At 36.9% G+C, this 20,516-nt stretch overlaps 1 protein-coding gene across 5 annotated transcripts in view; it reads left to right on the forward strand.

Annotated features, from left to right (window-relative positions):
* Positions 1 to 20,516, forward strand: part of SASH1 (SAM and SH3 domain containing 1) — a 542,727-nt gene that overhangs the window by 156,212 nt on the left and 365,999 nt on the right. The gene's annotated exons all lie outside the window — the stretch shown is intronic.

A 20,516-nucleotide genomic window follows, 5' to 3' on the forward strand; every position in this document is an offset into this window, starting at 1 on the left:
TTTTTTCAAGAGTTTTAGTACCTTTGCAAAAGTTATATGCTGATTCAAAGAAAGGAGGGGAAACAGGAATGCAGATGTGTGGGCAGGACAGGAGTGCTTCTTTGAGGGGTAGAGCAGATTTAACCTGGCATAGGTCATGAAGCTACACTGAGTATCTCTCTCCCCTTCCTCTTGTCTAGGTTGAGGACAAGACTTGGTTGATATGCGGGTAGTAGTAGAGCAAGGTTCATGTCTCTGCAATTTGTATAACTGTTACAATCACTATAGAGCAAACCACCTTATTCTACCGCCTAGATTCCACTGTTAGAACAATGCCTCAATGTTTATGTGAAAGCAATACATTTTGCCTTAGTATTAATGTGAAAGTAATACATTTTTACTCCTTGTCTACAAAGGTAATCAGTCTTCTCTTTTTTCACCTATTAGCTGATTTGGCCTTTAACCTTTCTCTGCTTCAGATCTTGAACTCTGCAACATGTACTCATTTTTTTTTTAACTGAAAATTAAAATAATGAAGCATGAAAATGGCCCACATTATTGTTTTGCAGAAAGGATGAGAGATGGTGGTTGAATGGGGGATATGAAAGATAAAAGGCTCTGAGAAAATGTCAAATAGGTAGAATATATAGAAAGTAGAAGGACCATTCTGGAAGCTGGGGGCATCTGCTTGTAGGAGACTGTAACTTTCTGGATTTCATTATATAAATATTTTGCAAAATTTAACAATAATGATGACTTCTAAGATTCAAGAGATGATAGCAAGCATTCAGCCAGATGATAGCTTGGTCCTTCCATGAATGTGTCGAAGCCTTTAATCCAGTAGGAGCAGGCCAGCTGACCCAGTTTAACAAAGCATATATCCCCGTGATGCTTAAAATAGCAGGTTCTGCTGCCAGAACCTTAAACATTGTAATCGAGACTGCATGTGCCAAAATTTCCAAGCTTAAAGGCTTCAGAAAGACCTAGCACATCAGGAAGGTCTTTCAAAGGCTTTAGGAAAGTGTTGCAAGAAATAAAACTGTAGCTCTTCTCAAAAACATTTGTGCTATAAAGCAGGAAGTGGTTATTTCTGAACTTATGACAGTAAAACTTCTATAAATTACCTCAAAGTGGTACTGCTGTCATCTGGAAAGGTTAACACTTCACAGTGGTCTCTGTTTATCTCATTGATCATTAATTTCCAGGAATTGCCTAGGGTTTGCATGTGTTTCGCAAATAAATGTTCTTCAAGAAATGGAATTAGATAAACTAATTTTAATTAAGATTGTTTGGATACTGGATAGTCATGCTGGCATTGTCTTAGTGGGATACTTAAGACATATAAGTCCATGTTTACACATCAGAAATAAACAATTAAGTTCATTGCCAAAGGATCCAAATTGTAGAATTTTAATTAATGACGTTTTTGTTAATCAGGCAGCTTTCATTTTTGTACAACTTGGCCAACCAAATTTGAAAGCACTGTCCAAGTTTTTTTCATCATGCCAACAATGATTTGGTGCTTTTTAGGAAAAAAAAAAGTTAACACAAAATTCTCTTTTAAAGATTTTGTGGTTTGTTTTTTTTTTTAGTAAGAACTTTCCTTGTGCCCTTGTGCTCTCAATGGGTATATCAGTACAGACAGCCAAGAGGCCCAGGACATCACTTTGTCTAAGGGCCCCCACACCACTCCTAAAAACAGCCCCAGGAGTTGTTTTGGCCTCTCCAGTTAGTTCTGCCTCAGACACAGCTGCAGTGGAGGGTCCTGAGCAATCGTATCATGAATAGAGCAGTTTCTGGCCATCCTGTATTCAGCATTATGGAGGAAACCTGTGTTTTGAATTCATCTGATGCCTGTTCTAAGTGAGGATCCAGAAAGGAGGCCATCCTCTCCCTAAGTATTCAGAGGGGCATGGTCCACCCGGTGCCTCAGAAAATCCCAGAAAAGTCAGAGCCAGTGGAGCTCCTCATGGAGTGTGGCTGAAGCTACCACATGCTCCTGATGCACATGCTCCTGATGAAGGCTGGGCTGCAGGTCTTTCTCATCTTCTGCCTTTTACCGATTGCTTTTGCCTTAGGAACTCATCCAGAAGCAGCAGGGTCAGGTTGACTCCCTTCTTGACATTCATGCAAAGCTGTTCACCAGCAGCTTCCTTATTTATTCTCCTTTTCACAAGCTGTCATTGGCTGAGCATCAGATTAAGAAAGGAGGGACAGTGCTGGGTGTGAGCCTGCTCAGATGAGAGGGTAAGTGGCTCCTTTTGGTGGTACCAGGGGCTTGGTGAGAAGCAGCCAAACTAGTGCAGGAGAATCTTTGCCTTCTCACTGTCTTCTCTTCCTACTGCAAGTTTATATCTGCCAGTTGTAATCTGGGTTAATGCCCAGTCAACTTCTGTTTCTAAACTTTTGATGCAACAGCTGTCTCTGGAGGTGGAGATCTCTGCCCCTTGAGAAGGAAAAGAGCAATTATAATTTTTACAGTTTGTATTTACTGCTGGCCTTTTTTTCTGGTTATAATTGTTAAATAGTTGGTTCTCTGAGTTTTGAACTTACCCTGTAAAGGCTTGATTTTTACAAGGTTCAGAGAGACTCAGAAGGAGCCCTAGAGGACTTGTTGCCAGCACTTTGGAGCTAAGCTCCAAACTCTTTCCTTTGTTCTGCTTGTAGCCATTATTGATTCCTATGAATTGTGATGGTGGTTTGACACATTCTTTTTTTTTTCCCAATTATTTCAGGTTTCAGTGTAGTTTAGAGGGGTTTCTCCTTTATTATGTTCTCAAGGATTAGGTATGTTAAAAGAAAATAAATGGATAAATTATTCCAATCCATATGTGCAGAGGGAAGACTGTGACCTTTCCTTTTCTCCATTGAAACCCTCCATATTCAAATGTGTCAAAAGAGACCTGACCTGGGTTTAGTTTTGTACCTAGTTTTAGCAACTACTCTGCTGTGAGGTTGGCCTGTTGTCATTTTGAAGGAGTATTTCATATCCCATTGAGCAGTTATGGTTTTATATAACTATGTAGGATGTAAATTGAAACATTTGTGAGTGAAAAGGGTACAAAAACTTGTCTTTATTTTGAGGTGCTGCTTCAAATCAGGTGTGATTGTAGGCATTGGGAGCAAGGTAGCCCGTGAAAACATATATTATGTTCATATTTGTTAGGTACATGACTATATTCTTCTGTTCTTGTAATACACAGAAATGTGTTTGTGCTTAGACTTGCAGTTTGGAGCAAAGACTACCATAACAGGAATGATACGTTGAGATTTAACTGCTCTGTGAATCGTAGTACAATGAAGCAGTAATCCATCTCTCCTGTGTTGGTTCTAATTTTTTGTTCAGCTGTGGCATTCTGTACCATGCTGTTTATCTTGTACTTTCATTCACTCATGGAAGTGATAGTTGTGAAATTGGCAGATGGTTTATGATGCTTTTCTAGGAGTGGTTGTATCAATCCCAGTGATTAAAAGACTTGCTGATTTGCTTACCCAGAAGGATTAATGGCAGGCAGTGAGGGCTTTGTTTATAAAATCCATGCCAATGGATTCAACAGAGGGTCAAAAAAGTAGACTGGAAGTAATCCAGTATTAGAGCTGCATTATGGAGCTTTTTAAAAAACTTACTGACTCAGCAATTGGACATTTCTTGATGAGGTCTGAACTATCAAGGAAAATGCAGCTTCACACTGTTTTCTCAGTCATTCCATGAGGATAAAGTTCAAGCTTTTAAGCAGGTCAGCAGCAGAACTGAATGACATGTAAAACTTTGGAGAGCTGCCCTGCATATTTTGTTTCTGTAAAAAATCAGAAATGTGAAGTACAGAAGTATGACCTTGACCTATCCTCTCCTTCCTATGTAATTTAAGCATTCATAAATTCCTGATATAATCAAATGCTTAGGCAGACCAGACACAGAATCACAGACCGAGCACTTTAACCTGCTGCTTAGACTTCTGAAAGTTATTGTGATGGCTTCCTAGGAAGTTGTAGTTGAAAATTGCAAATTACAGTCTACTGTAATAGCAGACTATTAAATTTAAAGTTAAATGTCAAGTATACAACATATAGCCCAGTGAAGACCAATCTCCTCTGGGAGTTCAGGAAGCTGGTTCCTGTTCTCAAAACCATTTTTAAAGTGTATGCAGTGGCCCTTGAATAATAACAGAGCTACCATATCAGCCTTTTTCATGCTCATTCTCTCTTCAGTCCTTTGCCTCTTCCATTCTCAATTTCCCAGCTCTGAGACGAGGCAGGTCCCTCTCAGTTCTGCCTCTTGTCAAATGAGCAGGGCACTCCTGAGCAGTGGGTTTCAAATGCTCTCAACTACTGGTTGCCCCAAGGTAGGGGCACCGAGGTAGACTTGGCTTCGTCTGCCAAGTGTGAGCTTCCCTTTCTGGTCAGTGCAGGTTGCCTTAGTCATTTGTGAGTGATTTGTTCAAAACACATCAGCTAACTTTATTTGCCTGGGGAATTTAATTGGAGTTAGGTACACCAGAGTTTAAATGATAGATAGACAGACACCTCTGCATAGACTAAGGTGCTTCTCCATATGCAAAGATATCCATTTTGTGCTTATGAAATTGAAATGGAGTTGTTTCTTGACTGCATTTCTGAAAATGAAGAATGGGCAAGATTAAACAGTCCAAACATGTCTATTTTGGGTCCCTAGTGGATTGTAGGCAATTGGTGTATGGTCATACAGACACAGTGTTGCCATCATTCCTTCTGTGATTTAGCTCATTCTGGATATTGGTATCCTTTCTTAAATATAAATTGCATCAATTTTATTTCTTTTCCTTGTTACATTATCTCAGTTTTGGCACTTTGTGCATGCTTCAGCTAATATTAAATACACATTGAACTAGCTCCACTTGCTTTTTGCTTCCAGCCCTTCCTTGTGATACCTTTGAATTTTTAATCTCACTCATGGAGTCACAAACTACAACCTGATCAACATGGTGGGGGTTGCTGGGCAAATGAGAATTCCTTTGTAAAGTACTCTTTCTAAGTCTCTTCGAAATCTCACTTTGAGATTTCTGTCCTTGTAGTCTGACCAAGAGTTGGTCTTTTATTGCAGCTAATCCTCTTAGAGTTGCCAACAGTTTTTCAGTCTTAGGTAAGCCACAAATATTTTTCAAGGTTTAATTTATCTTCTGTCCTCAAGGTTCAGACTTGCATGTTTTGAAACAAATGTTGGTCTTACATGAAGTACGACTCTCCTCAGCCGTATGCAATGCACTTGCACAGTTACCTATCTCTGCATGATTACCAGCCAAAATACATCAAGAACACAGTAATCAGCTACTATCAGACTATTCTCTGCATGTTTTCTCTTCACCAGCACCCATTATTTAAAGGACAGATTGTGATTTAGGTCTCTTTCAGCTGTCTTTCATATATCCAGAGTTTCCATCTTTGCTGCTCAGATTATTTTCTGTAATTTCATTTTCTTCCTGGTGTTAGATGCTGTTCAGATATCACTTTGAACAACAGTGCTTGAGAGACAGACCCTTATGCGCACTTTCATTCACTTCTGATTAATGGAGCACGTGCTTCATCACAAGATCTTCCTAGGTCTTCCAAGAATGAGCGGAATTATGTAAAGATTCAGTTCTTCTATCATACAGTATTTGTGATTATATCAGCAAGTTTACTTAATTGGAGTGTTGTCTACAGAATCTCTGGCCCAGCTAGAAAAATCTGTCTTATAAACCAAGCATAAAATTGTTAAATGTGCCCAAATAACCTAAGACCCTACCTGCAAAAGACATAAAAATAATTAAAATTCTAAATTTCATTGAAAGTACTTCTACATTCTTTTGCATTATTCATTCTGCTAGATTTAAATCCAGGGATTTTAAATATGCATATTTTCCATATTGTCTTAGCATACCCGGGAGAAGCTCCATGTAAGCTGTTTTTAATTAGATTTGTGTTAAAGAGAGACTGCCTTTATCCTAGTTGAGCAACTAGATATGTTGAATACTTTTAGTGGCAGTCTCTCAGTACACTAAATGTATGTGTGATCATTTATTATCTTTTTTTCCAAATTACAAAGACAACCAAAAGTAGCTTCAATTAATAGTGTTATTCTGATCTCACAGGTAGTAGATGGGAATAAACTACTTAATAAACACCTGAAAAGTGAATGAACTCAAGATGCCCATTTACTTAAAATGGAGGATATCTTCCACAATCAAATATTTTTCCTTTCATTCCTTCATATGTGGACAGAACACTTTTCTGTACATGTTTTCTTTAGATTATTTTTTTCCAGAGCTTTTGTTTTGACTAGAAAGGATTAACATAACGAGGAAAAAAAAGTCATGCACGTGCATAGCTTGTGTTGCTGTGAGGAAGAGTGAGCAGTTAAAAACATGTAAGGACAGCACATTCATTTCTGTTAATCTTCTCAATATAAGGAAAAGTTTCTCAAGCAACCCAATTTTAGCTATGACTTCACAACTACCTAATATATTTCAGTGTTTTGTTAACCTTCTGCATAAGTTATTTGTCCAGCCCAAATAGTTTAGGTTATATCGCTATCTTCCTGTGTCCAGCAATAGCTGATGGGGCTGAGCGTGTGTGAGCTCCTGTGATTAAGGACATGTGCATGTCCCAGTGGTATAGAGTGGTTTTGAAGAAAAGAATGTGAGAATTTTGAACCATATTGTGGAAGAGACTTGTAGAGAAGAAACTGTCTGTACAGATTTGTCGTGTGCAATTTTATAGATACATTATTTGCTGCAATGATCAGAAATGCAGTGTAAATGTGGGTTTGCATAATAGGCAGTACATTTGCTATCTAAAGCCACTGTTACACAACTAGCTACATCCTACTCTGTGACCAGTTTCTGTCAGTGCTTTTCTATTAATAGAGTACTATACAAAGACACATCTCACACTAAAAGGCGAATACTAGGACTTTCCAATGGGAAAATTCATACAACTCTGTTGTCCCTTGGATTAAGGAACAGTTAGTTTTGTACCTTGGGAGTTTAACAAATTTTTTTTTTTCATAGTTACAAAAGAATCATCACATGTAGCCTATGGAGTCCATTATTTCTTATTTGAGAACTGGACATAAAATTGGTTAGGACAAAAGTAAGCTCATTCTACTTTGCAAATTCGCAAGTGAACGTAAGATACCAACATTACTAATGTAATTGTCAAGTTTTTCCTTTAAAGGAAAACTGTTTTTATTTACCTTTCTGGTTTGATTGCTAGGTGTTCACCTAATAAAGACTTGTAGAATCTAGATTGAATTCTAATGGGGCTTGTCCCTAATTTTAATCACAGTTTATAGTTTTTATCCATCTGTGAAATATCCCTTTTAAAAGTCTGATCTTCCTAGTAACTCTTAGAATTAGTTTGCTTTTAGACTATAGACTGTAACTATCAGATCCCATTCTTTGGACCTTATTTCATTGAGCTTCTTCTATTGTGTGAGGTATAAAAGGCTCAACACTTTCCTGTTCTGTGCTGAATAAATAACTCCCTATTATAAAATTGAATATGGTCTCTGGAGTGTAAATACTGTACTCTCAGGACAGAATGATTGGCACAGCTGGTCTAGTTGGATGACAGAAAAATTGGAGCCATTGTCTTCTGGGGACCTTGAAAGAAGAAGCATGGAAAGAGTCTGGAACTTACCCACAATTTTTTCTCCAGGATTAGCATTAAGATTTTCTTATTTACTCCATAGAGCACTGGTCCTCCACCATATAAGCCTTATTGAAACTAAAACTTATTCAAAATCAGATTGCAGGTAAAAAAGAAAGTAGCAACCATTATGGAATAAATTCAAAGAGAACAATTACCTATGTTTTTTGATTCTTGTTTTCTACTGGTTATTGTGTGACATTTCCAAGCTCAGCAAGTCTTAAGTTTTCAAAAGACTGTTTCTGAACACTATATTAAAAGCAGCGATGGTTTTAGTCTGATTTGGAGTGAGTGATCATGAACCTGAAGGAAGAATGGTTTTTTCTGTAAAAAACTACCATGTGATAGATAACTTTGAATCAAACAAACCTATTACCAAAGTTGCTGACACAGGTGGTAACTGGTTTCTGCCAAACATCCACAGAGAAATTGACTTCTGTCATCACAACACGACACAGAATAGGCTGCTCGGTGGGTTTCCTTTGCGAAGGAATCAGGCAAACATCTTTGTAGTACTTTTGAAGAAGAGATTACACCTCCTCACCTGAATTGGTGGCTGTCATAAGGTTTTCCAAAAAGCACTACATAAATTTTAGTTCTTGATGACTTCTGAGATTGAATTCAGTTGAGCTGAAGCCTTTATTGCATTGAATCGCAATGAGAGCCAAGGACCAATGGACATGAATAAGAATTAAAGAGATGCAAGAAAATGGCCCTAATAAAAAAGCGCAGCACTTGGATGCCACAGTTAGATTGAGTCCTGAATTGTCTTTGATGGGTTTCTCAATCTTGTCAGTAATGATGGTTTCCCATGGTGCCAGCAAACTGCGAGCAATTTTCTGCAGTAGCTGCTGTGACCTGATTGTATTAAGATGAAATGTTGTCAGGAGACATATACAAAAGCTTCTCCTTGCTTGTGTCTGATGCAAGGAAAAAAACCATCTTTCTCTGCTTGGTGAAGCATAGAGAACCTGCCTCAAATCAAGGCTGGAAGAAAATATGTTCGTGTTTCAGTCGTGTGCCATTTATTGTAGCTTTATTAGAGACAAATTTTGTAACTGGAATAAAATGAGATTTTACAGACTATTTTCAATATATTAAATATCATGTTGTCTTTTATGTGGATATATTATCAACAGCAATGTTTTGTTGCTAGCCTAGTATGAACATTTGTCGATAGCATTGCATTATGTCTAATGCATGTTTTCTGCACGTAATTTAAATTTGAATTTCTTAGAAGTAAGCTAGAGTGGCAGTGGTTGAATAGAATAGAATATTTCAGTTGGAAGGGCACTCGAATGGTCATCTAGTCCAACTGCCTTACAAATTCAGTTGCTGTTGAGATGGGAGAACAAAATTGTTTAGATGTGTTTATCAAGGAGCACTGACATAGATGACAGGTATCTACATCAGAGATATTCAGTTCTGTTAAATCCATTAAATTCATTTGAGACCCTTAAGATGATGAGGGTTCAGGACTAAACAACTCTCTAATGGAAATTTATGTATTTTTTATTATAAATAAGTATGAACCTAATTATGCCAAGTCTGGAAACAACAGGGAGTCATCATAGCCAATTAAATTTAAGCAGGAATTCTTGGGAAGGATTTTGGTTAAGGTTTGTGTTCTTGTAGTTACTTTTGCCAGTAGTAAAGGAGACATACTAACAGGTACTACATGCAGAACAGTTTCTGGTCATAATCAATAAATCAGAAAATTTCTATCTTTGCAAATTTGCGAGGAATAGTACTTTCAGTTTTAAGTGGATAAAGTACAAAAGCAGTCAGGTGCAGCTGAGAAAAAGTCGAGCAACAGTTCTAAATCCTTTAGACACACCATTAGCTGTAAATCACTCATTTTGTTTTATTTTTAGAAGGTGTTTATTCCTCATTATTGTGTAACTAACAGCAGCCTATAATCCATCATGTAAATCGCTCTGGTACCTGAGGATTGGAAGGTAGCAAAAGTGACATCAGTTTTCCAAGAGACTTTCTGGGAAGTCAGGGTTAATATAGGCCTGTCATCTATAGTCTGTCAGTCTGTAACAGAAAATATAATTTTCAGGAAAATTAATAAAATCCATCATAAAAATAGAAAAAATGGACAGATGAATAAATATGAGGAACACTCATGGTGATTTTTTTTATGGAATGCTTGACTCCCAAAGCCACTGAATTCTTCAAAGTTCTCAGCAAGTACATGGAAAAAGAAGATTGTTAGAATTTCCAGATGGTTTTCAAAAAAGATGGCTTTCCCAAAAGTTTTAAGGAAGTTAAGTGACTAGAGAGTTACTGCCTATACAGGTCCTTTCACAGACAGGTAGTGGATGAAAGACAGAAACCAAAAAATAGAAATAAGGGGAATGAATATAGATAAGACCATAAGAACAAGTCTGTTGATGATATTAAAATTAATTCAACCATGTAATGACAAGGTTCATCAGCAACAAACAACAAGATGAACTTATGTGACTGAGCACTGAAATGGCAGGTGAAATGCAATGTAAACTGATATAAAGTGATGCACGTAGAAAAAAGGCTGAACTTCACACAGAAAATGAAGGCACTGAGCTCACTATTAATACTCAGGAGCACCAAGAGTGGCCTGGACAGGCTGAGAATCTCTTCCTTTTCATCTTGAACTGAAATTGGCAGAAGGTAGGTTTGGAACAGTAAAATAAGACAGGTTTTCACCAATCATAGTATTTCTTGATGCAGAAAAAAATTTTACTCTGGCTTAAGTTCTAATGTGTTAAAGCTAAGGAGTTAAAATCACCCTAAAAGTTATTTCAAGCATAGTTCTCTCTCTGATGGTCCCAAAACGTGGCCTACATTGGTACTAGCAGATGAAAACAAATAATAACCTTCTTCGGCTGGCACGGAGAGCTGCTGAACTGTGCTGCTGTCAGCACCTTTCACAAGCAGTTATATAGCAATACTGACAAATCTGTGATGTGTTTCTTCACTGGTATTGTTTTGAATTTTGTGAAGATACAAAGGACAAATCCCACAGGTACTATGCTGTCCTGCATGAGAAAGAAGCTTAAAACCTCTGAGGTTGAATCACTCATGGATGATGGGGACAGCTGAACAAACAGGATGCTTCTGAGCTGATGAAAGGAAGAAATTGCATTTCTGAACTCCTGGACTCAAAAGCAAAATAGGATAAAGTGAAAATGGAGGAGTTAAAAATATAAGAAATACACCAGCCAATGTGATTGAGGTTGATGGGTACATGTGAGCAAAGTGCAATAATATCTTCCTGGCAGAAAATCCCTGAAGCTGCCTGAGTTATCAGGAGTAACACAATCTCAGTTTCTGATTCATAAGCTTGAGTGAAGTAACTTCACAGATGTCTGCCAAAATGAGTACTTCCAAACACAGTTTATGTGTATTTGAGTAAGTACATTGGAAAAAAAATTCTCCCAAAGAGTTTGTGTGGTTTTTTCCTTTTGATCACACAAGATGTCACAACTAAACAAGTACAAACCCAGAAGAGGGTATGTTAAAGACTTACGTTGAGTCATTTCCTGTTCAATGGAAATAAGTAAATGGTATTTTCATATCAATATCACAGTGTATCTCTACTCTCTGGCAGGTCTTACAGCAATAATAAGTGTAATGTTGTGTAATGTTGCTTATTATCATCTTCCAAAATTGCTTTGAGTCCTTCAGTAATTTAAGTTCCAGTTTAGACAGGCAGTAAATATATGCTCCAGTAATCAATTTGAGATAAGTGTTTGGAGAAAGTTGTACATACTTAAGTGCTGTTATTATATCCTTTATCCTGCAGGTGTAGAGCATATGAAAAAAGTAGAATATAGCAGGTGGAAATGCTAAAAACCTATTGAAGTTAATGAAACTTTCTTCATCCTGAGAAAACATATGATTAACTACTGTTAAATATGATTTTTTTATATTTTGCCTTGATTGATTATTTGCTTCATTAGGAGGTTTAGATTGGTTAATGTTGGTTCTGGCGTTTGTCATGGATGTCATGGTTAGTCTTTGTAGCTCTAGTTGACAACATTCATTTATTTCTTTCCACATACTGCATCTCTGATTTAGCTTCCGATGTTTCTTGAGGCCCACTCAAATTCTTCATCCCAATCTTGTGTACCTTTGGCATCTCTCTTGAGTAGACAGTCTGCCTTTTGAAGTGGAAAAATCCCATTAGAAACCAATTTCTTGAATTTTCTTCCTCAAACTTGCCCATACAATTTTTCTATCAATGGCTCTTTCTGATATCTTTCTTCTTTTCATATCTTAGGGCTACCCAATATATATACACATCTCTTTTTGCATCTCATATGTATAGTGCTATATTTGAACTGCTCAAGATCTCTTCTGCTCTAAAAATTACCTGCTTGCTTTGCTTCAATGTATTTTGTCTGTAACCTTCTGACTCATCTCACCGTGATTTCTTCTTTTCTAACCCTTGTATTCTCCACAGTTGAGAGGGCACTTAAATTTTCTCCTCCTTTGAAAGACCTTCTATCTTTTAAGAATCACTCTGCTAGCTCTTTTTCTTCATGTCTCACTCTCTTTTTGGATTTCCCTCTCAGTCATACAGAATGTAAGCTATGGAAAATTACTTTTTTTAGCAGTAGTGCTATAAAGGTGAGACCTATATTTCTCATTCTGATTTGTGGCTTCCATATTGTGTATCGCTGGCATAAAAGGACATTCCTGCCCTCTTTAGAGAGTGTAGCTGCTTGCTTAGGGACTCACTGTGAATAGAATTGAACTTCTGAAAAGTTGGGGCTGCATGTGCTGCAGGAAGTCCCCAGCTACAGGGTGAGCTGGTGGCCCAGAAGATTAATTTGAACCATTTCTTACTGTGAGACGAGTTCTTTGGACACTGGCTAACCTCACTTATAACTTGAAGCAAAATAATCTGTGAGAGCATTAGCAAATAAAGCCTTTGCAACAAAAAAAATGCCACAGGAACGTTCTGATATTGCTTCTGACAGTACACAACCTGAATGCTGAGGTGCTCAAAAGATATCATCTGCCTAACATCTAAAATATCAGCTGTCAAAGCCCTTAAAATCCTGCTTCTTGAGCAGCATGATCTCTGAGCTGGGGTGGGAGGAAAGGTTATCACATACAGGACTCTGAGATGAATGTGTATTGTACTGGTTTCTTTCAGTTCCTCCAACTTTCACCAAGCATTCTGTGTGCAACAGAAGAAACTGATTGAAGTGGAAGACAGACTTTAAAATGGATTCTACCTCAGAATTTAATTCAATTTATAAACAGTTACAGTCAATTTCCCACCAACCCATCTTCATTCAGTTTTTTTCATAAAAATGCAGTGTTTTGCAACTGTTAATAAGACTGCAAACAACAGAGGCCTCATTCACTGTCTGTTCACTTAATGGCTTTTAATTGCTTGCATCATTTTTTCTGAAAATATATCTAAATGCTTAATTAGAAAGGATTATTTCTTCCAATGCTAATCTGAAAGCAACTCTTCTAAATAGATAAATCTTTATAAGTCTTTAAACTTGGGCAAATCTAAAGGCATTAATGGGGGGACAAGTGTAGAGAGGAAAAAATACCTATCACAGCCCAAATCTGGCAAGTATCTTCTATATTACATTGTCTGTATGTGACTTAGGAATAGGTATCTAAGTATTCTGTTTCTGAGGGGGAATTTCCTTGACTTTCATGGTCATAGCAGTTGGTAGTTCACACAATCTGCAGTCAGATAGGAGGTGTCATTGACTTAATTTGTTATATATGTGATGGTTCTTTAAAGTTACTGTTATATTTCCAGGAAATTTGTAAGGCAAATACCTAGTGTCTTACTTTAGTTATAGAAATGCCTAAATAGGTTTTTACCTTAATCTTTAAAAATCTTTCATATAAATCTGTGTCTTCCCATCTCAGAAAGAACATTTGAAAAGATACCCTGTAAAACATCGCTAATTTTCAAATAGATTTTTCTCTTGTTAAGATTTTTACCTAAACTTGGTCCATTTTCTGAACAGAGTAAGACAAACACTGATGTTTCTCCCGAGCAGCTAATACTGAATTGCCTCATCATGAAAAGCAAGTGTGGATGAATCCTGCAAACACACAGTGGCATACTCCCAAGCTCCCCTTCCTATTGCTTCCAGATTGAGGTGCCAATCACTGGGCACAAACAGGAGGACTGAAATGCCGAACACCTGAGCTTAGTGTGGTACCTGTGCACACCCACACTTAAAATATCATACCGGTTTTCCGTCAGAACCATCTGGTTCCATCTGTTTCTTTCTTCTTTCAGGGGCTAGCACTGGCCATTGCAACCTGACCCAGGGGTTTTCCAGCTGAGGAGTCCAGTCTGTGTTCTCCCTTTTCATACAGGGGTTCAGAAAATACATGGGATGGGGAGGGTGCACCCCACTATTTTTGGGAAGACTCCTACCTGCAGAATTGCTGTGTGAGGCTGTAGTGCATTTCAGGCATGGAATGGGATAGAGGCACTGGAGACGGATAAGGAAAAATCAAAAAGCTGCTTAAATCATCTTGCAATCATTTTGTTGATTTATGATATATATGGATCTATTCTGAATATTTTACATAGAGATATCATAACCAAATTATTTTTAAAAGTTGCCCCAGTAATTTTGTCAGTTTTTGAGAATTATTTTTGTCTATTGTATGCCAAATACATGTGCAATGCTCTCATGTCAGCTCAATGCTCTCACTGTGGGGAAGTCATTATTTCTGCTTAATACTTCTTCCTCATGCCCAAGAATTTCATTAGTACTTCTTGTCATAACATCATCCTGGGAGTTTATGTTCTCTCTCTGGCTTTATTATTTTCCAGAGTTGAAACCTCCTATTCTTTAAGTGAGGCCTATATTTTCGGTTCCTACTTGCCCAGTAACTGGTTTCTGTGCACTGTTTCCTTCTCCATATGTGAGCTTACAGGCATTCTTTGTGTAATTGGAAAAATGAGCCATATTGTTTCTTGGGGTTTTTTTTATTTATTTCTTGATTTTTAAAAATATATTTAATGGGATCATCTCTAGTACTCAGCTTTACAAAATTACACTTTCTACCTTGTGAGAATTATTGGATAATTTTAGATCACTTAGTATGCCAAATGAATGCTTTACTGGTATTGTATGGGGTTGTGCTACTTTCTACTTAGTTAATAGTTAATGTGATTCCAGCTGAATCAATACAAAATTCTAAGAATATCCCAGGTTATAGTTACCAATTTATAGCCTCCTAAAGGAGTAGAACTGGTTATGGCTGCCAAGAGTTTCATTATGTAACCACAGATGTAGTGTTTAAATGTGTTCCCATCCACTAGAAATCAAATCTTTGGCGATCTTTTCTTTCATCATTCACAATATTCATACTCCTTTGTTTTCCTTCGTTGCATACTGAAATGTTAGAATACTTCAAGGTTTCTTAAGCATCCTGAGTATTAAGAGTTTTATATAAAAACTGGTAATTGTGGTTGAAAAATTATAAAAAAGAAGCTGATTAACTAATTCTTACTCCTAGTCCATGTTAGGTGTTTATCCCCTTAAGTAACTCATACAATGAAGAAATCTTTTATCATTCTCATATGATGAGTACCACATTCTACTTTCTGTAAATACAAATATTACTTGAATATTTGAGCCTCATCAGCATGTTATGAAGTTTTATCATTTACATTTGTAACTGAAGATTCTACTATTGCTAAGTATGCTCACATTACTATATTTTAAAGCCTTTTCTTAATTGCTGTGTACCTACCATCTGCGATTTTATTCTGGTTGATCTTAGATCTCATCCCCATGTTTCTGATAACATCTATCCTGCTTCATAATTTTTCCCTTTATCATTCTCCAGTTTGGCATACAGCCCTTGAGCAAGTGGTGATAGAAAAGGAGAAATATCATGTAGTTGAATCGTATTATTTGTTCTGGTTCAGTCCCTGTATAGTTGTGCTGGAATAAAGAACATTGCTTATTTTTAGGTTTACCAAAGCAGTAACATATTTAATATTTTTTTGTTTGCATTGAAATTTTCAAATAGTATTTAATGAATTTCTAAAAATCATGAGAGATGCAGCTCCAAAAGGAAATCCCAAAGTCAAGGATTTTTTTTAGTATCAACAATTAATGTAAAATAAAATAAATGTTAGCAGTCATATTTATCTGTTTATCCAAAGAAAACACACAGTGCTCTTGCAGATAGTTAAGGTCTGACATAGAAATTGCATGTGTCTTTTGAAACAAGCTTTTATATACCTTAAACTTCAATGTAGTTAAATTGCTTCCATTTGCAAATCCTTTTATAAATATACCTGTATCTGTAGGCCAGGCATCATGTCATGAATTGAAAATCATGTTGCTTTTTGCTCCCTCTGGAAGTCAGGTGTTGATATTTTTTGAGAAGCTGCTTGCTATGTAGTTACTGTGCTGGGGCAGGGCTGAAGACATATTACTGTGGAGTCTGCAGTTTTTCAAACATAAACGGAACACCCGTTCAGCCTGCTGTGATGAATTTCCTGCACAGTCATGTCCTTGAATCATAAGCAATAGTGAAGCATGGTTGAAGGAGAAGATTCTAGAAAAGAAACCTGGGGGATAACTACCATTTAGAGAAAAAAATATAAGCAATAAATCTGGAGCTCAGATGCCACAATCAGCTCCGGGTTAATTCTTGAAATTATCCTTCCACAGGATCTTGGACTTGAAAAGACACATGTCTTTAGTAATGATTTAATCTTAATTGATACAAGAATTGTCCTACTAAATTAGAGATTACTCCATTTTTTAATAGACATGGAATAAAAACCTGCCTTCAGTTATTTTATCAAGTGATGAATGCCTTTTAAGAGAGCTGTTAGTTATCCATACCAAAAAGCCAAACCCTTTGGATACCAAAGTATAGATTTAGAGTATAGAGTCTAACTTTAGGCACTCCTGTAGAGGAATTTCTGAGTGCTCTTCAGGGCAAAAATCTCTATTTCCCTCCTCTGTGTTGGATAAATGGAACTAACAAAAACTAATAGAAAGATAAGAGTAGTGGAATACAAAAATGCAATTGCATATATTTGTGTTACTTTCCTCAAAAGGAACTTTTTTTAATGCATACAAGTAGTGACTGGACATTTTCTAGTTCTTTTTTTTTTTTTACATTCCAGCTAACTCCAAGAAAAAAAGTTTATCTCAGCACCCATTCCCAACAAATTTCCATTTTAATATAGACTACCATTGGGAAAAGAAGGATTGAAAGTCAGTTTTTTATATATTGAAAAGAATGTAACTGATAAGGAAAAAGAATCTCATAAAGATAGTCCCAATAGAAGAAAAAATATTAACTATTGAAGTACAAGACTACCATATATTTTTTTAGAACAGGTCATTTGTGATAGAAGATTATTGTGGAAAGTAGTTTTAAAATCTAACCTGAAATACTGATACAATCTTTCTATAACCCACTTAGAACTCTCTCATATGCTCCTTTATTTTTATCATTCCTTCAAAAAATATTTGCCCAGTAGGCCATAAAAATCTTAAGTGACATTGTAGCTTGTTAGTGTCCTAAGTATTATTAATTATTAAAGCAGCTGTGTTGTCTTCTTAAAGTAGTTATCCATCTGAATAATTGATAATATAATTAGTCATGTTTATTCCTATTACCTAGGGGCTTGTCTATTTGCTGTTTTAACACAGCTATCTGGAAGGACGCTACTGATAATATGTAAAACAGTTTTTAGTGCTTATTCAAGAGGATAAAGGGTGTTATACTGATTTTTGATGAAGAATTGCTACGTGTTTACACAAAAAATTTGCTATACTAGTGTCTCAGGGAGGGAATGTCACTGTGATTCACCTTGTGATATTATAATGTACAGGAGGCAGTTAAGACATTTTTGCACTTCTCTCTTTTTTTTTTCTAACCAAGCAGTTATTGAACTCTATCCCTTATGCAGAAGTTTTGTTTAACAGCACACGTAATCCCATAGCAGTCTTTGTTTCCCACATCTTGAATCAGATGGCAGCATGCAAAGCAGCTTAAAACCAGCAGAATGGCTGTCAAGGGATCAGAGTGGAAAATTGGTAAGGCTAGGAGGAGGGGAGTAAGGACCAAGAGGAACTTGGACTGATCTCATGACCATGTGTAACGCATGGCAGCCATTCTTGGGTCCTTCAGACTTGGCAGATTTTTGGCTAATTCTGCAAGAACATTATAAATTGTGAATAGGATTTGCAAGGGCATTGTGCAAAATATTCATTGGTTGTGTGGGAGGATTGGCTGTAGAGCACGCAGGCAGTGAGCTGCACCCTTATTGCTGGGCCTCCAGTCCATGCTGCAAAGTGCAGTTTTCTCTTAGGACAATCCTACTATTGCATTAGACACCTGCATAGGGTGAGATGTGCTTTTTTTAGCTTGCTACTATAAGCAGAAAGAAGAGCAGCCTCTCTCGTTAAGTTAAGCTCCACTAACAGTCACAGGTATAGCAAATATGATGAATGGTTCATGATTCATTGATTCATTCTTTGGCTCACAGGGTCTTTGCCCTGGGAGTGTGTGGTGTGAAAAGGGAAGGAGCTCTTTGCCCTGTCATAAAAAATGAAAGTTGTCTCAGCATGGCTGTAAAAAATTATTAAGAAAATGATAAGGGAAGACATAATCTCTGTGGAGAGTGGTTTAATTGTGATGCTTCAGGAGGGGAGTAGTTGTACCAATAACCTTTCTCTATATTAGATTGCACAAAATGCATATAATATTATAGTTTCATACTACATTTTTGTAAAGATCTAAAGACCACAAGCTCTGGAGAAATTCTAGGTGGCTGTTGCTTTGTAAAGCAGTGGAAAAACATTGCAAAAACTTTTTAATGGAGATGCTTGCCTGTTTTTACATGTTAACAAAAAGAAGTTAACACTTCTTCTTAGTTAGTGCCACTGTAAGAATGGATAATTTTGCTCCCAAGACTTTACTTTAAGCCATTGTCATGCTGAATACATAACAATGTCTCCGTTGGTTGCCTCCCAACACTATTTTGACAGCAAAACAGGTACCCCTTCCATTCTTTGCCATGACAGTGGAAAATAAACATCTGGCTATCCATTTCTTCAGAAAATATAAAATATGGCTTCTGAGAGAGTGTCTATATGTAAGAGCATTATTTTGTCGGAGAAATAACGCTTTATCTAAGAAAAAAACACAAGAATTCTTTAAAATCACAGTGTACAGCATTAACATCTGGTTTCAAGTGTGTTAAGAGCCAACAACTCAGTGTCAATTTGGTCTGACTTTACGGTATTACTTGCTTGATTATGGCTGTCGCTGGAGGAGCTGAGCATTTCGATATCATCCAAAGCCCCTGAGAACAATTCAAACCAGCTGGTATTCTCCTTATTACATAATTACAAAGTATGAGGTGCCATTTGGCATACTGAAGAGGCACTGGGGGCCCACTTCTCAAAATATTTACAGCCTTTTATTCTTTTCTAAACAATCATTTGCGTAGTAAAAGTGATATACAGCACGCCAACATGTGGATTTACTTTTTTCCCACTTTCTCAAACATACCTGGAAGTAGCTGTGTTTAGAAGTGAATAGGCAGAAGTGAGATGGAACTGGCAGGGGAAAAGGCTGTAATCTTTTCAGGAAAAACTTTACATTGACTCAGTCAGTGAAAGATGAGGAATCTTTCAAAGAAAACCTGAAAGATGGATAAATATTTTGCCTATGCGAAAGCATATCGTGAAACATCTGCCCTGGAAGTGGAGAAGTTAAGAAACTAGGAGAAGTTGCATGTGAGCAAGCTGGTCATGACGGGGTTGCTAATGTGTAGATGAGATGCAGTGGCTGCATCTTGTTAAGAGATGTGTGTGTCTGCATGTATACATCTTTAAGTAACATATTTTTGATTGTGAGATTGGTTTCTTTCTAAGGCCAAGTTGCTAAAATTCTGTTTTATCTGAAGTGAACAAATAGCCATGGAAATTATCAACAGCTGAGATACCAGGGGGGAAAAAGAGGGGGAAAAGATGAAAAATCTGTTGGATTTTCTGTCATTGTGTATCAGTGTGAAAGATTTAAAGTTGCAAAGGGGTACGAGAAAGGTGGATAACTGAGTATTTTCTCCCTACCACACCAATAAAATATATGCAATTCTTGTACACACACAACTTTTGAATTACAGACTTCTTTCTGATGTTAGCACCCAAACTTACTGTCATGCCATGTATGGGAGGCATTACACAATGTAGCTAAGTTCCTTCTAAGCCCCAAAGTCTTCTCAAGTTTTCTCTTATTAAGTTCATGTTGGTAAAAAGGAATCACATACAGCAATGTTAAATGATTGATTAATGAATGTTTAAAGGTTTTCATCCTCTGTGGTACAGGTTTTTTCTCTGTTTTGTATTGGTTTTAATGAAGAGGTCATTTAGCCTTTTAAAGAGATCATCACCAAATTTTACATCTTATAAAACTGTTTTGAGGAGGAAAAAATACTAGCTGAAAGTGACCATAGGCAAATTATTAGATACACTATAGGGAACCTGGTATTTACATATTGTCCAGGATCTGAATGGTGAATCATTGATATGAATAGATATGATTAGTTGTAAATCTCTGCACCCCCGTGGGGAGTGTTATCATTCAATTTCCACACAGCAAGGGTTACTGAAAGTAATTTTTGGTGCCTGCCTGTTTCCCACTTTAAAGATGTTTTTATGCATTGCATAATTTGGACTGCAAGTGAAGGTATTATAAGTACAGAATCAAAATGAGAAATGTAATGGCAATCTGAATGGACTGCCATAAGTGGCTTGCTGAGTACAGTGACACAGTCTGGCAGGTGCCACTGTGTGAAGCTGCAGACCACAAACCTTACTGAATTCTGAACTATATTTTGC

Source organism: Pseudopipra pipra, chromosome 3 (assembly GCF_036250125.1).
Source record: "Pseudopipra pipra isolate bDixPip1 chromosome 3, bDixPip1.hap1, whole genome shotgun sequence".
Classification (NCBI taxonomy): domain Eukaryota; kingdom Metazoa; phylum Chordata; class Aves; order Passeriformes; family Pipridae; genus Pseudopipra; species Pseudopipra pipra.